This window comes from Desmodus rotundus, chromosome 3, assembly GCF_022682495.2.
Source record: "Desmodus rotundus isolate HL8 chromosome 3, HLdesRot8A.1, whole genome shotgun sequence".
In the NCBI taxonomy this organism is placed as follows: domain Eukaryota; kingdom Metazoa; phylum Chordata; class Mammalia; order Chiroptera; family Phyllostomidae; genus Desmodus; species Desmodus rotundus.
In genome coordinates this window covers 23,335,596-23,352,019 of record NC_071389.1, presented here as the reverse complement: position 1 = coordinate 23,352,019, position 16,424 = coordinate 23,335,596, and the positions used below count along the sequence as shown (strand labels likewise).

At 52.1% G+C, this 16,424-nt stretch overlaps 1 long non-coding RNA gene across 1 annotated transcript in view; it reads right to left on the bottom strand.

Annotated features, from left to right (window-relative positions):
• Positions 1 to 1,269: 1,269 nt before the first annotated feature.
• Positions 1,270 to 16,424, bottom strand: part of LOC123479169 (uncharacterized) — a 74,824-nt gene continuing 59,669 nt past the window's right edge. The window contains exon 4 of the long non-coding RNA XR_006654704.2: positions 1,270 to 3,026. This is a non-coding gene — a long non-coding RNA (uncharacterized lncRNA). The remainder of the gene's footprint in view (positions 3,027 to 16,424) is intronic.

Below are 16,424 nucleotides of genomic sequence, written 5' to 3'. Positions count from 1 at the left end.
GCTCAGGGGGGACCAGGGCTCCAGAAGGGCCAATGTGGCCAGGATAGCCAGTGAGGGGAAGGGGCTTCCAGGAGGGGCAGAGGGGCAAAGACGGAGGACGTCCTCGTGGGCGAGTCCTCCGCCCATGCCAGGACCCAGGGTGCAGGGCGGAACAGTGACCCTGGACTCAGGTGGCCTGGGTCCTGTGCCCTCCAGTCACGCCTGCACTTGTCAGACCGGGCGTCCTGATTTTTGAGTGGGAAAATATGTCACCTGCTGCATCAGTTAGGGTCTCAGCAGGAAACAGATGGCACACTGAACTCGGGTAATTTAAGGAGAGTTTATGAAGGGTCTATTTTCCAAGGTGTTGGCGGGTCTCAGGCTTGTTTGGGGGGAAACTCGTACTATGTGACCACTCTAGTGCTGCAGGAGTGGGGGGCTTGACAGGGGTACCCAGAGAGACAGCCTTGAAGCCAGCTAGCCGACAGAGACTCAGACCTTCGGTCAGCCAGCAGGGAGGAGCCTGGGAAAGAAATACCCCAACCTCACTCTCCCCTCTCCCTCCCTCCAGTCTCCTGCTGGGCGTGCCATTGGCTGAACCCGACAGGAAGCCACAGGGCAGAGGAGCCCATGTGTGGGTCCACTCGGGTCGGCCAGCTGGGGAAGGGCAGAGAGTGGGCTCAGAGGGGAGAACAGAAGACATCGAAGCCAGTGGTAGGGACCCCGGTGATCAGAAATGCTGGGCTACCCATGGAGGAGGGAGCAGACTCTTCCTGTGACCCCAGAGGGCTCAGACGACAAAGGCACATTTTTGTGTATGGGGAGCAGAGGGTGTAATGTGGGGGGAGAGGAGATACTTCTCATCCATCTCGCAGCTCACTTCCACTCCTCTTCCTTCCAGGCACCTGATTTCTCTCTGGCGCCAGAGTGGCAACACTCCTGCTTAGAAAGTTAGTGATCAGATTCTGTGATCAGGAGGAAGAGGGGGGCACACAGAGAGGGAAGAAATGCTGCAGGTGTTAGAAGCTCTGGGGTTCGGCGGACAGCCACATGGAGGGGCAGACAGACCAGGGACCACCTCCACTGACCCCTGTCCTGCTTCTTGTCCCCCCAAGTACAGTTGAGTCAAAGGTGCGAGTAGATCCCTGAAAAAGATAGATGGAGTAATCAGGGTAAATTAAATTAACATGCACAGGGTAATCAACACTCATTAAGCCAATTTAGTCAAGTGATGACCTCAGTCAGCTTTTATTTAATCATATACTTAAATGTCAAATCAATATGCAAATCTCACCCAGGCCTTTTTCAATTATAACCCATTACAAACTTTCAAGTAAATCAATGCAGCCAGACAGGGTGGGCGAGGCAGGGAGACACAGGCTGGGCCCCAGGTACATGGACAGTGGCCTCTCCCAGGGCCCTCAATGGTCCACCCCCCACCATGCACCCTCCTGCGATCCAGCCCACACCCCTGAAATGGCTGTAAGGAGGAGAACGACGCGGGACCGAATCTCCCCGAAAGTCACATCATGGCCCCATCCCACAGCTGCCTGCACACAGCACTTCGCTTTCCGCAATGAGTTTGTGCCGGTCACCTGGCCGGCGCCTCCCTAAGGCCCTGATCAGGCAGACAATCATATCCCCGACTCACCAGTGACCAAATGGGAGCGCAGAAGATCCTAGGGGCTTCTCCCAAGACCCCAGCTCACCAACAGAGAAGGGAGACGCGGGGTAGCATCCTGAGGTCACATCCAGCCTGAGGCCAATCTGCCACCTCCACATTCAGACAAAGGGAGGAGAGGAGGGGGGAACGTGAAGGGGGCCTCTCTTCTGCCCCAAGACTGGGTCCCCAAAGTCCTTGCGCCTCGCTCCCAATGCCCTAGTGAAGCTGGGTGTGGCCAGTCCCTGTGTCAGAGGCTACATGCCATTTGGTTAACTTGCCCCAGATCTGTGAAGAAGTCAGGTCACGGCTGTCAGTGCTCATCGCTGTCTCATCCACCTCTTCCACGGGCGGATTCTGTACCTCCAGTGAGACGACAGACAGACAGACAGACAGACCAAGGTCCCCCAGCAAGGGAAATGGGGAAGAAAGGGCCAGCTCTCACCAGATCCTTGCTAGGTGCCCGCTGGCATTGTACTAAGTGCTCTTCCCTCAGTGGTCTTGTGTAAAAGGTAGCAGGAAGCAAGATCAGAGAGGGTGGTTTATGGCCCTGAGCTTGCAGGACGTCCAGTCTCAGGCCGGTGCAGCAGAAATGACAGCTGCTTCCCAGAGACCTGCTTCTCGGGTGAGCCAAGGCCTGACAGGTGAAACACTGGAAGAATCTTGAGAGGATCACAGCAGAGCCAGACTGAGGGTGCGGTCTGGGGAGAGGCACAGTAATTGGCTCACGGGTGGCACAGTGGTGCCAGGCGGTCACCCCAAAAGTGATTGGAGTGTCAGCGACCTCTGATGTGAAGGAGCCGATGCTGGTGCCGTTGATGGTTTCAGGGATGCAGGCCTGCAGCTCCGAGCCATTCCCAAAGCCGGTGGAGGTGGGAGGCCCCTGTCTAAGTAGGGGGACAGAGAAACACAGGAACCCAGCCGGCAGAGCCGAGAACCAGAGCCTCTGGCCAAGGCTGGAACCACAAGCATTCGAAGGGTACCCGCCCTGCACACCTCATCCAGAGTAGGGTCAGAAAGAGGCAGTGAGGGCAGCCCGCTCCCTGTGTTAACACTGAAAGCCCCGCGTCTCCAAAACCTCTCAGCTCTAGGCAAACCCAGATGGCCAGTCCCCCGAAAGAGGAGCCAGCCAGCACATCCACCCTTTCTTTATCCCCCACCCAGCCGCATGGGAGGGGCTTAGGTGACTCCTGTGAGTTTCCTAACGGGAGGCAGAGGGAGAGGAGCAAAGGCGAGCAGCCCGGTGACCACTGTTCAGTGCCCACAGGTCTCCAGAGCTGCGCTGGGAGCATCTGGAGAGACGACCTCACTTAGTCCTTGGGCCAACCCGAGCAGGCTGATTGGGTTATCATTCTCACTGGAGAAATGAAGGAAGCAAAGCTCCAGTCTGTTAAAACACCGACAAAAGGATGAAAATGTATCAAATCACATGTTGTACATCGTAAACTTACACCATGTTATGTGTCAAATATATTTTAATTTTTTTTTTAAAGTAACTGTTTTTCTGGATGACTTTAACCAATAACTCATGGCCGGGGAAGCAGATGTGAGAGGCACCAAGGGGCACAGCCATACCAGACCCTGGGCCAGAGGAAAAGGGCAGAATTAGTCTGACACATGCCCCTCCTCTGGGCAAAGCAGATTGTAAAGCATTTTCCTTGTGGGGAAAGTGGCTCCCAAGAAGGAAATGGGGTGCTGGCAGCAACCTGGGACCTGGCGTGACCCTGGTAAAGAAGGACAAGGAGGTCTGAAGGTGTCAAGGCCGGCAGCCTCCAGGGAAGCCTGGGTGTGAAGGGGTTTGTACAGAAGGTAGAGGCTAGGGCAGAGAGCACCACAGACCCAAGGAAATCACCATAAATGCCAAGGCACTGAAAGATAACAAGGGGAGGGTTAAACAGCACCTCTAAACTCCAGACAAATTCCCCTCTGGGAGGATGAGAAAGCCCAGAAACCCTGGAGAACACAAGAGGGGTGAAAAAATCCTAAACAGGCAAAATGTCTTCGTTTTACAAAACGAAGAAAAGGAGCACTTTTATAACTTGACCTTGACCCTGGCAAGGACCTAGGGCATCTGGTCTGCACACACATGGGAGTAAGTCATGTACGTGACCACCAGGGCCCAGCACTGGTCTCCCCAAAATCAGACTTGCCAAACATGCCTCATTTCTCCATCTGTTGAGCGACCCATCAACCTGGTGGAACTCTGGGACTTGAAGAAGTCTCCGCCTCCTCATGGATGAGAAAAGGGAGCTGGATGGTAGAGCTACTCTGGGGATTCATAGTGGCTGAGAGGGAAGGGTGAGCAGTATTTGCCTGAGTGGGTGGAGCCTGGCAGGGAATTCCAGGCAGAGGAAACCACGGGCACAGAGGAGGGGAGGTGGGCAGCTCAGAGGGAAGAAAGACCATCCCTTCCTGGACAGTGGGTCGGTAACTCCCCTCCGCAGGGGGGCCCTCACCCCACACATACCTCTCACTTCCTTGACCTAACCAACCCCTACGACACTCATTTATCTCCTTCCTCAAATGAGCACTTATTGAGCACCTACTACATGCCAGGCCCTGTTCTAGGCACTGGCACCCAGCCAGGCAGCAGGCAGATAAGAGTCTGTTTTCATGGCCTGTGCAGGGGTGTCTAACCTGCAGCCCGCAGGCTGCATGCGGCTCAGGATGGCTGTGAATGCAGCCCAACCCCAAATCGTAAATTGACTTAAAACATTATGAGATTTTTTTGTGTGATTGTGTTGCAATGTACTTAATGTGTGGCCCAAGACAACTCTTCCTCTTCCAGTGTGGCCCAGAGACGCTGAAAGGTTGGGCACCCCTGGGAGGGTCTCACAGAGAAAACAACGCTGACCAGCATTTGCAGCTCCACTGTCTCCCAAGGAGTCCCGACCCAGCCACACAACGTAAGGGCTCAGTGTTCAGGGCTGACTCCCGAATTTCTCCCTCCAGCCCCAGCCTCTCCCAGAACACCAGATGCAAGTTTCCAACTGAGCCCTTGATATCTAAATTTGCATTTCTAACAAGTATTTTAAACTCAGCATCTCTAAGACAAAATGATTCCACACCTTCCCCCTCCATAAAACCTGTTCCTGCTCTAACCAGACACTCAGGCAAAACCTGGAAGTCATGCCACACTCCTGTCATCGCGCGCACACACATACACACGCACGCGTGCACACCCTCATGCACACTCACACAGGCACGCCCAGTCCAGCTCGCAGCCGAGTCCTTCTGGTCCGAATGTCACCCCCAAAATCCCAAATGTGACCACATCTCACCACTTGCACAGCTCCCACCCTGCTCAAAGCCACCATGGTCTCTCTCCTGAACCATTAAACTAGTCTCCTTACCAGTGTCCTTGTTTCCCAAACACACCACCCTGCAGTCCAGCAGCCACACTGATGCCTGAGTGATCTTTTCTCAAAGACACATCAAACCATTTCTGTCCTCGACTCAAAGCCCTCAACCACAGCCCTGGCAGGTCTGGCTCAGTGGATGGAGTACCAGCCTGCGAACCAACGGGTCACTAGTTTGATTCTCGGTCAGGGCACATGCCTGGGTTGCAGGCCAGGTGCCCAGTAGGGGGCGCATGAGAGGCAACCACACATTGATATTTCTCTTTCTCCCTCCCTTCCCCTCTCCATAGAAATAAATAAATAAATAAAATCTTTTTTAAAAAAAACTCCTCAACCACAAATCATGGCTTGGCCCCTCCAGCCTACAAAAGAGCAATGCCCCTGTCCCGTGCCCTCTCTCTGCTCCCCTCAGCATCAGGCTACTTGAAAGGATTTTCTTTAACTGAATCTCCTCCTTTCACAGTCCCACCACACACCACTGCCCTCTGCCTCCAATACTGCTCCCTCCAGGGTGACTCGCGGCCGTCCACTGGCCAGGCCCTAGGCTCACTCCACAGTCTCCTTGGTCTTCATTGTCTGTGACATTCTGCCCACGACACTGCTGACCATCCACTCCCTCCTCCTCTGAGTGCCCTCTCCCTGGGGTTTCTGGGTCCAGCCCTCCCTGGTTCTCCTGTCTCCTCTCTGACTTCTCCTCCATCACCTCTTGGAGGCTTCCTCCAGCTCCTCCATAAATGGTGGGGGTTCCCATGGCTCACAATTTGGCCTCTTTTCTGCTTATTATAAACACCTCATCTGCCTTCACTAATTCATCCATAGCCCACTATCACTCGTTCTCTGATGGTTCCCTGGTCTAGGTCCTCAGCCTCAGAGCTGGAATGACAACCTTGTCCTGGCCACAGCACTGCGCACCAACATGTGGGCCCTACTCCAATCCAATTTCCAATGCAAGAAATATTGGTATCACCCAAATCTCCCCTCCCTCCACCCCTATGTCTACCTTGTTTCTTGGCTTTGTGATCTCATCAGCCTCCTTCATAGCACTTGTACTGTCTCCTCCTTCCTTGCTCCTGCCTCAGGAAAGGCCCACCCCGCCTCTCACCTGCATCCCTACCCTCAGGCTTACCTCCTCCCATCCATCCTGCAGTGTCTCAACACCAAAGAGGTTTTTCTGAAATGCAGACCTGGACATGTCACTGTCTTCCACTGAACCTTTCAAGCTATTGCTGCCTAACAAATCACCCCAAAACCGAGTGGCTTAGAATAACTGTCATTTGTTGTAGCTCATGCATCTGTGGGTTAGCTGAGTTCATTTGACCTTGGCTGGAGCCAGTCATGGTCTGCAGGGAAGCTGGGGGCTCATCTCTGGTCTGGCTTCTCTGGGGTACACCCTCTCCTGGGACCAGCAGAACTACGCCAGGCCTCTCCAGACCTAGGCTAGGAATTGACACAGGGTCAATCTGCATCACTCCATTGTCCAAAGCAAGATACACAGCTGAACTAGTATCAAGAGGTGGGAAAATATACTCTGCCCCTGATGGGAGTTTAGGAAAAATCACCTAGCAATGGGCCTGGGTACAGGGAGGGATAAAGAATCAGGTGATCACATTAACACAAGTGACCTTGATAGTTTCCCATTGCCTGTAAGATCGAGTCTCAACGCCCTGCCTCAGAGACCCTCCAGGAGCTGAGCCCCATCTCCTATTGTCTGGACTTCCATCTGCTCCCCAACTTCCAGAGCTCTGCAAATACGCCTCGTTATTTCACACTGCAGGTTTGCCTGTGCACTCGCCTGTGCATTTCCTTCCCAAGGCTCCTCTCTCCTCTCCACCGTGGTCCAGCTGGGGAATCTTCATCCATTCTTCAAGATCCAGCTCAGCAAGCAGCTCCTCCTGGGGCAAGCCCTCCCAGACCACCTTCCCCACCCCACAGGGTAGGTAGGTCACAACCCCTCCTTCCTCTGTACCCTATTAGAGCACTCACCCCTATTTATAGCAAAGTGCTCATTTCCTCCCTTAGGGAATACCTTAGGGCAGTTTGTTGGTTTGTATTGCCACTGTAACAAACTGCCACAAACTTAGTGGTTTAAATAACACAGATTTGTTCTCTTGTTGTTCTGAAGGTCAGAAGTCCAAAATCAGCCTCTCAGGGCTAAAGTAAAAGTGTTGGTAGGGCTGGTTCCTTCTGGGACCTCTGAGGAAAGAATCTATTTCCTTGCCTTTTCCAGCTTCTAGGGGCCACGTGGATTCCTCAGCTCGCTGCCCCTCCTCTGTGTTCAAAGAGCAAGAGCATCACTTTAGTCTCTGCTCACCTCACCTGCTCCATCTTCTATGGCAAATCTCCTCTGCCTCTATCTCATGAGAACACTCGTGATTACTTTTAGGGTCCACCTGGATAATCCAGGATAATCTCCCCATCGGTAAGATTGTTAACTTAATCACACCTGCAAATCTTATTTTGCCATAAAGGGGAAGAGTCACAGGTTCTAGGGATGAGGACCCGGTATCTTTGCGGGCCATGATTCAGCCTACCACAGGCAGTTTGCATGTTTCTTCTTCTGGCTTCTCCCTGACCTGACCAGGGGCCTGGCACACGATGGGTGTTCAATACGTTTGATGAATGGAAGAATGAATGAGAGAGAGAATGAATACAGTACAAGAGTGGCCGTTAGAAGTGCCAGGGTCCCCAACAGACTGACTGGCAAAATCAGCAGTAAAAACTAGGGCTCCTGAAACTCCACCCCCTACACTTGTATAACAGAAAATATTCTCTGTAATAAATAAGAGATCAAACAAGGCCCTGTGTACAATGCAGGAGTCAGGCTGCCTGAGCTAAAAGGAGAAAGATATTCCTCCCCAGAACTGCAGAGGAGGAGCTGCGAGCTCACCACCCCCCCCAGAAGCATTAACTCCCAGTTTCTTGTCACAGCTGCACAGTCTGGGCTGCGTATTGGTTCTATGGGAACACTCACCATTTTGTGCATTCGGCAGAAAATTGCAGAAACTGTTCTGTGCTAGTCAAATAAAACATGCTCCCTGGCCTCAAAGGTCTGCCAGTCCAAACTCCTTTTGAACACCTTTGAAATGACCTCTCCTCAGCCTATCACAGCCTCCAAATCCATTGGAGCTCAGGGAAGTCCTGCCCCTTATACTGCAGAGCTCCACCCGAAGGTCTTCCTATTCATTCAACAAACACTGAGCATCAATGACAGGACAAGCCTCGTGTCAGCCCTTCGCTCACTGTTGGGCTGCCCCATGGACTCCAGTGAGCACAGTTTGACATCCCCCATGGGACTTCTGGAGCCTTCACCTGTCCCTGATAATTCCCACCACAGTGTCCAAGGCTGCAGAGAAGTCGGGAGGGTGTCTAGGAAGGGAGATGGGCAATGGCCACTGGGAATTCATCAGTGATTCGAACCAGAGAGGCTCTTGTTCCAGTGGAGAAGGAAGACAAGCTAATAGAGAACAACATGGGAGATGGGGGTATAAAAACAATAATGATAATAGCCACTAATTACTTAATTAGCTCTTACTGTGTGCCAGATTGTGCTGCGTGCTCAACATGGATTGTCTCACTTAATCATCCTCATGTTCCTACAAGGAAAATATTATTAGACCCACTCTACAGATGAGGAAACTGAGGCACAGCAAAATAAAGGAACTTGCATACATACAGCTGCAAGTAGCACCAGGATTTGAATTCTAGACTATTCCTTCAAGAAATTGGACCATGAAGGAAAGGTAAGTCATGTGTGTGAAGAGGGAGGTGCTATGTTCAAGGGACGTACAGGTTGGGGGAAGCTGTTTTGTAAGTAGCAGAACATAGACATGTTTGTGCATAAAATAACTGAAATGACAGTGGTGGGTGGGGGCTCACTTAAAGGAGAAGGCAGGATCCAGGACATGGGTGGCGTCCGGGCCGAGCCCAGGAGAGCAAATGAGGAGGTCAGTAGGCGTCAGAAGGGAAGCGTCAGGTTGGAGATGAATGGTTGCAGTATTCACCCCTCACACCGCCCCTCACCTACTTTCTTGCTGACAGGTCCTCGCAACAAACCGTGAGTTACTGTGAAACAGCAGAGGTTTGGAGAGGGGACACAACTTGCCCAAGGTCAGGAAGTTGGTGGCAGAGCCAGAACTCAAAGCTACTTGTTCCACAAACACGTCTCTGACTCACGGCAGGCCCTGTGCAGGGATTCGGCCCTATGTATCCACCTGAGTGGGTGGATACATAGACTGGAGCCCAAACTCAAAATAATCAGAGGGACATTGGAGTTGGAACCAGCACAGCAGCAGAAGAGGTTGCAAATTTCTGGAGTCAACTCCAAGCTCAGTATATAGTTCATGGTGGATGGTTGGACCACACCCTGTCCTGCTCAGAATTTCCATTCAAGGCTGTTACATGGAACCAGGGCCCCCAGAGCTCTCCTCCCACCCGCAGGCAGGCTAGGGAGACACTTCCAGGAAGACACAGCCACACGGAAGAGTGTCTGAAATCAGAAAATTAAGCTGAGGTATGCATTGAGAACAGTAGGAATTAAAAGGAATGAGGAGGTGCCACCTCAGGTAACTCTGCCTCCCACCCACACAGGGCTGAAAACCCTGATCCACGGATCTTCCAGGAGGACCTATTTCCTGCCTGTCCAGCCGTGAGTCTTGCTTGCACTTCTCACCCCTGTACCTCTGTCATTACTTCTCTTCCCCCTTCCCCAGCTTTGGAGCTCAGAGATTGACATCAGGAAAAGGACCGAGGAGCCCAGCTCAGTTGCAGCCCCCGAGGAGAAGGAGCCTGTACCAAGAGCTGGAGAAGACATGGAAGGAAGAGGGAGGCAATGGGCCTTCATGCACTTACTCATTCATTCGTCCATTTGCTCGTTCAACAAATAATTATTGGGCACCTGGGAGTAGAAAGATGGACAGAAATAGACACATGGGTGATTTCAGGGAGTTTACAGCCAAGGGAAGGGAGGAGACAGCCTTGAATCAGATAATCACAGAGAGAGGTGAAATGATGACCAGAAACAGCACACTGTGCCGGAGGCACGCGGCCTTCTGAGCACTTATAACAGGGGCTGACTGGCCAAGGACTCCGGGAGGCTTCCCTAAGGAGGCAGCCTGCAGCCTGAGATCAGCAGCAGGAAGGGGATCGTCCAAGCGACAACTGGCAGAGCACCAGGGAGAGGGGACAGGGACAATGCAGTGGAACACTGTGGCAGGACGGTAGCTGGGACGTCAGCAGTTGGTGAGTGGAAGGATTGCACTGACCTTGGGGTCTTGAGCAGAAGAAGTGCAGCGGGTACCCTATATTTTGCCGTGTATAATACGCACCCACATTGTTGTGCTCATTATACACAGGATTATTATATCCCGTGGTATGTAATCACCATACCCATATGTAATGCACATCCTTGCTTTTCCCTCAAAAATTTGGGCAAAAAAGTGGCATTGCACATGGCAAAATACAGCAATAGCAGCTAACACTTGTGTAACTATAACTTACAATATCTACGTCATTAATATAACTGATAATAATACATGACCACCAATAGCTGACACTTGCGTAGAATTTATTGTCTGCCACACACTAATCTATGCCTTTCCACGTTAAGCCTTTTAATTCTCACAGCAGTTCTGGGATATGAATGCCACTGGTACATCCATTTGATACATAATGCCCAAATGTGAAGCGACTTTCTCAAGGTCACACAGCTAGTAAGTGGTGGTATAAACCCCGGGGCTTGAGCTCTAGCGTCTGGCTAGAACCGCCCCGTTGTTTGTTGAGCACCTACTCTCCGCCATGCCCTTGCACAGCGCTTTATGTATATGTCCCACCAGCTTCTCACAACAACCACCCTATGGGGCAGGTACCGTGAGCACCACCCTTGTTTTGTAGATGAGAACAGAGGGAGGGCAGGACTTGCCCCTGGTCACACAGCTAGTACATAGAGAAGCTGAGCGTAGAACCCAGACCACCAGAGGTGCAGGGGTGGGTTGAGGGAATGAGAAGAGGAGATATTGGAAGTCAGCACAAGAAAGGGGCCATTTGGGGCTCTTTTAGCAGCAACAGACAGGCTCATTTGTTACATCAGGGAAACAGGGATTTATTAAAATTACACATGTGCACGGGTGTGATATAATGAAAAGTAAATATTTGGTCTCTGTCCTGGTACCTGGCATACAGCTCCTAAAACTGGTGGAATCTCCAGAATATTAAGAGTGTCTTCTGTATGCTAATGAGATGTCTGGTGATTTAGAGGCCCCTAGACAGCTTCGGGATGGGGGCTGGTTACCTGAAAGACTAAGGCCAGATTACAGGGCTGGGACTTCAGCCCCCACTCCACCCCCTTCACCCCACCCCCACCCCAACCTCTGGGAGGGGAAAGGGGCTGGAGACTGAGTTAATTACCAATTCAGGAGTGTCCAATGTTTTGGTGTCTGCATCGCACTGGAAGAAGAAGAAGAGGAGGAGGTATCTTGGGCCACACAGTAAATACATTGCAACACGTAATTCCAAAGAAATCTCATAATGTTTTCAGGAAACTTACGATTTTGTGTTGGGCCACATTCATAGCCGCCCTGGGCCGCATGTGGCTGCGTGTTGGACGCCCCTGACAGCCCACAATGTAATCAACTACACCGACATAATGAAACCTCCATTAAAAAATACCCTAACTGACTGGGTTTGGAGTGCTTCCGGGTTGAAGCACACAGCAAGGTGCCGGGGGGGGGGGGGGGGGGGGGGCGGGGGGCGCTGTAACATGCTTGGAGAGGGCGGGGAAGCTCCACACCCATACTTTGCCCTGTGTTTCTCTTCTACTTGGCTGTTCCTGAGTTGCACCCTTTATAATGAACTTGTAAGTGTAAATAAAGTGCCTTCCTGAGTTCTGTGAGCTGTTCTAGAAAATTACCAAACCTGAGAAGGGCACCATGGGAAACCTCAACTTATAGACAGTCAGTCAGAAGTTTGGGAGGCTCAGAACTTGAAACTGGCATCTGATATAGGGGACAGTGTTGTGGGACTGAGCCCTTTAACTTGTGGGGTCTGATGTTAACTATATATTTTGTGTCAAAATTGAATTGAATGGTTGGACACCCAGCCAGTATTAGAGGATCAGAGAATTGGTTGCTGGTGTGGAAGACACCGCGCTTAGTGTCAGATGTGCTGTGAGTTAAAGCAGTTCTGTGGGGCACCGCTGACCCCCCTGGGGTAAAGCATCCTTTCTGAATTGTGTCAGAGGCGGTTCGCATGGGCCTCTGCACACTCAGCAGGAGATGATGAACAGGGCGAGTGCTTCCCCAGAAGGCAGTGTGAGAGGCCTGAAATATGCCTGGTGTGTTTTGGTTAAATAGCAGTTAGCAGAGGACATCCAGGGGGAGGGAGTAGAGATCATGGTTCCCATCAGGAGGAGGCGGTGTGGGGCAAGGTCAATGCCAAGGGTATAGCTGAGGATGAGCAGAATGATGTTACAGGGCAGAGGGCAGGCTGGAGAACCAGGTTAGTGAAACAGATAAATGCACGAGACACTCATTAGCTCATGAACGGGGAAGGTCGACCAACCCTGACACTCCGACAGGAAGGTCAGCACCTGGAGGGGTCAGCGTGCCAGAGCTCCACGAATGTCCACGGGCCCAGACGTCAGGGTGGCAGAACATGGCCAGGGAGGAGCGCAGCTGTGGCCACAGTCTGTGTGCCTGAGCGTAGGTTTTATAGAATTTTGCTGGGGCAAAATGACAGCGAGGCAGACAGCCAACACATGAGAGTGACAGGGCGGCAGAACGCCTGTGCGTCAGAAGGGCAGCGTGGAGGAATAGCCACATACTAGAGTGTCAGTTGGGGGGAATGCTGCTTTGACAGGCTGCTGTGGATGGGAATGTCAGCAGTGCCTGCAGCTGCTGAGAGCTAGTAAACTTGACCGCTATTTCCTGAGACCCAGGCCACATAACACCAGGGGGTGGGGGCTTGCCCTGCTCGCAGCAGGAGAGAGAGCATGCATGAGGCATTGCTCCCCCATGAGAACAGGAATTGGGTGGGGGTGGGGAGGAGATGCATTTGCTAGCTAGGGCTGCTATAACACAAGTGCCACAAACAGGGTAGCGTAAACAACAGATACTGATTGTTTCACAGTTCTGGAGATCAAGCCAGAAGTCCGAGATCAAGATGCTGGCAGGTTTGATTTCTTCTGTGGCCTCTGCCTGGCTAGTAGATGAACAGTTACCCCCGTGTTTTCATGTGGTCCTGCTTCTGTGTGTGTCTGTGTCCTAACCTCCTCTTCTTGTAAGGGCCAGTCATATCAGACTATGACCTACCCACATGTATGACCTCATTTTACCTTAACAGCCACTTAAAGCCCGTCTCCAAATACAGTCACATTCTGAGGTCCTGGGGTTTGGGACCTCAACATACGAATCAGGGGGTGAGAGAGACTGAATTGTGCCCATAGCAGGAGGCCATTAGGGAAATGGGATTAAGGATCTATTCAATGTCGGGACGGGGGCCAAGAGAGAGGCAGCCACCAGCCGTCAAGAACTCAATCAGGGAAGACTTCTTGAGGAGGCACGGTGGTAGATGGAACTCGGTAGGGACCCATGGAGACTCCAGGCAGCCCAAGGGGTGCCTAGGTGTATGGAAGACAAGACCCCTAAAGGCAGAGACAGGAAAAATTCAATAAGCAACTGCCCAGAAAGCTCTGGCTTAGAGGCTACACTCCAGAGGAGAGCCGGTGGGACTGAATTCAAATCTTCCCAAAGGACAGCTAAATTTAATAAGCAATAGCTTTTTTCCATGTTTGGGATACTTTGAGGTTTTGAGAGCATGGGATTTGGGGTCTCACCAGTATGGATTCCCATCAGGGCTCTGTCCTGCTCTGTGTCACCTCGAATAGTCACACCACCTCCCCAAACTTCAGTTTCCTCATCTACTCAATGGGAATGATCTTAGAGCCACCTCCTACGGTGGTCATGGGATTGTTAAGATGATGATGTAGAGGCACATAGAACAAAGCTTGGCCAATAACAGAGCTCGGTGCATGGCAGGAAGGTGATGAATCTGCAGGTCTTTGGTTTTATAGCTCCCTCGCAGACTCATGACCCTGACAGAGGTCTCACCTCACCTTGTGCCCAAGGAGACTACCAGGGCCAGCCTGGCCCTCTCCTTCCCCTCCTCCAGGTCTTGGCTCACAAGTCTTCTCCCTGGACCATGCCAATTAAAATCACAACCCTCAACACTCCCTATCCTGCATTCTGACTCCATTTTTCTCATGAAACTTGCCATATCTACTATACTGTCTATTCTACTTATTAGTCTTTGGGGTCCACCCCCTACCCTTCGAGAAGGATGGTTCCAGGAGTGCATGGTTTTTATGTTGTGTTCCTTTACACCTAGAAAAATACCTAAATCAAAGGAAGTGTGTTGCCCCCATGAGCGGAGGTGAGGGGCCGATGCCGTGGGCAGGGGCTGTGGGGCACAGCCATCTATGGGAAGCCATGGGGACTGCAGGTCACAGGAACCTGTCTTTTCCTGGGGGTTAAGGAAGGTCAGGGGCTATGATCCCAGCCCTGCCCAAGCCTCCCTGGGTCGGGCCATCCAGCTTTGCAGGGAGGAGAGGAAAGTGGCTGTTGCTCAGGTGTAAAGCCTCCAGCCCCCAGCAGCTATATCTGAAAAGCAAATCACCCTCCCTGTGGTTTGCCCATCTCTGGCTCAGGGAACTGAAACACCTCATTTCACGGCCTCTGGTTACCAGGGGACAGCCTAGGATGGAAGGCAGCAGTGGTGTCCGCCCAGGACACACCCCCATCCCTCATCCCTGACCCTGAGCTGGGTAGAGAGCACCATCCTCTGTACCCAGAACTGGCAACTCTGAGCTTGCTGTCCATGGTGCTAAGCATCTTCCCTCTACCCCTTCCTCACACATTCGTCAGGATGAGTCCCCTCCCATCCCGAGTCTCTCCTCCTCGGGACACACTCTATGGCTGGGGTTCAGAGGTAGATTAAAGCCCGGTGTGCTCTGCACAGTGCACACATCTGTACAGGTATACATGCGTGTGCACATATTTAGGTTTACATGTATGTACACACACCATCAAAACTCATGCGCTACTGTGGTCCCGGAGCGATATCAAAGGGCAGACTTCCACAGAGGATCTTTGACCCTCCCACCAGGACAATGCGTAGACCAGCATCCAGAGGCGCCGAATCTGAGAGCCCCCTCATAGAACTGGCTGGACGCAGTCTCAGTGCTCCTGGACTGGCCCTTCCAGAAATGACCCAGGAGTCTCCTGTTTGCAGGCTTGGCTGTGTTGCTGGTGGAGCCCAAGGGTAAAGTCTGTACTCAGGTGAACCCAGATAAGGCAAAGCCTGAGCCCAGGGCCCTTAGCATACTGCAGCCAGAGATCCGGGTGCCTTCAGATCCCTGAGGGAAGAAAGGGACTGGGGTTGGGGCTGGGGCTTGGGCTGGGCCAGGGTGAGGATGGAGCTGAGAACGAGCTGAGGCTGGGGCTGAAGATGACTCTGAGACTGAGGTTCACATTGTGGCTGGGGCTGGTGGGTGTCTGGGCCCTGGGTCTGTCCTGGGCAGCAGGTGTAAGTGCCTGAGGGTCTTCAGCTCCAGCAGAGCCGGAGAGCCAAGAGACAGGGACTTGGTTGCAATTGGCCCAGTTCTACATTAAGTGGCAGCTGATAAATGACTTGTTTTTCTGGCTAATGAGGTGAAATAGGAGTGAATCAATGACAACCTGAGCCTGGGGTCCACCCTAAAATGTGAGAGCCAAGCTCCTAACCAGCCCCTGGCCATCCTGGCAAAGGTCTTCCCTGAAGCAGGGGGAGGGTCTGGATGGCCCCCAGAGTGCCTGTCCAGGAGCATCTGTAACTGAGGTACCAGCCACATATCCCCTGACCCTCCCCACCTGTGTCAGTGAGGGGGCCTCCACGTCTCCCCTCCCACCCTCCAACTGAGCAAGACTCATCCACTCACCAGGATGGGCCTTGTAGGCTGGGGTCCACAGCCTTGGAGTAGGGGGAGGGAAGGGAGGAGAACTGGAGTCCGAAAGGCCTGATCTAAACCCCACTTCCATCACTGTGAAAATCCCCTTAGAACATAAATAGACACAAGCAAATCAGTTGTGTGGCCTCTGGCAGCTCAGACAGCCTTGCTGAGCCTCAGTTTCCTCATCTGTAAAATGGGAACAATAGACTTTTCCTCTCAGACCCTCCAGGCTCCTGAGGTGCAAGGGCCACTTTTGGCCCATGCCCTCATGGAGTTTGTAGTCGGGGGGAGGGAAGCAAACTAAAAACCTAAAATTTAAAACAAAACTAAAATAATAAACTATACAGTGTGTTTGTGCTGATGCATACTATGGAGAAAAATTAAGTGGAAAGAAGGAGCCAGGAAGTGCCAACAGAAGAGAAAGTTTGTAACTTTAGAGAAGAAAGTC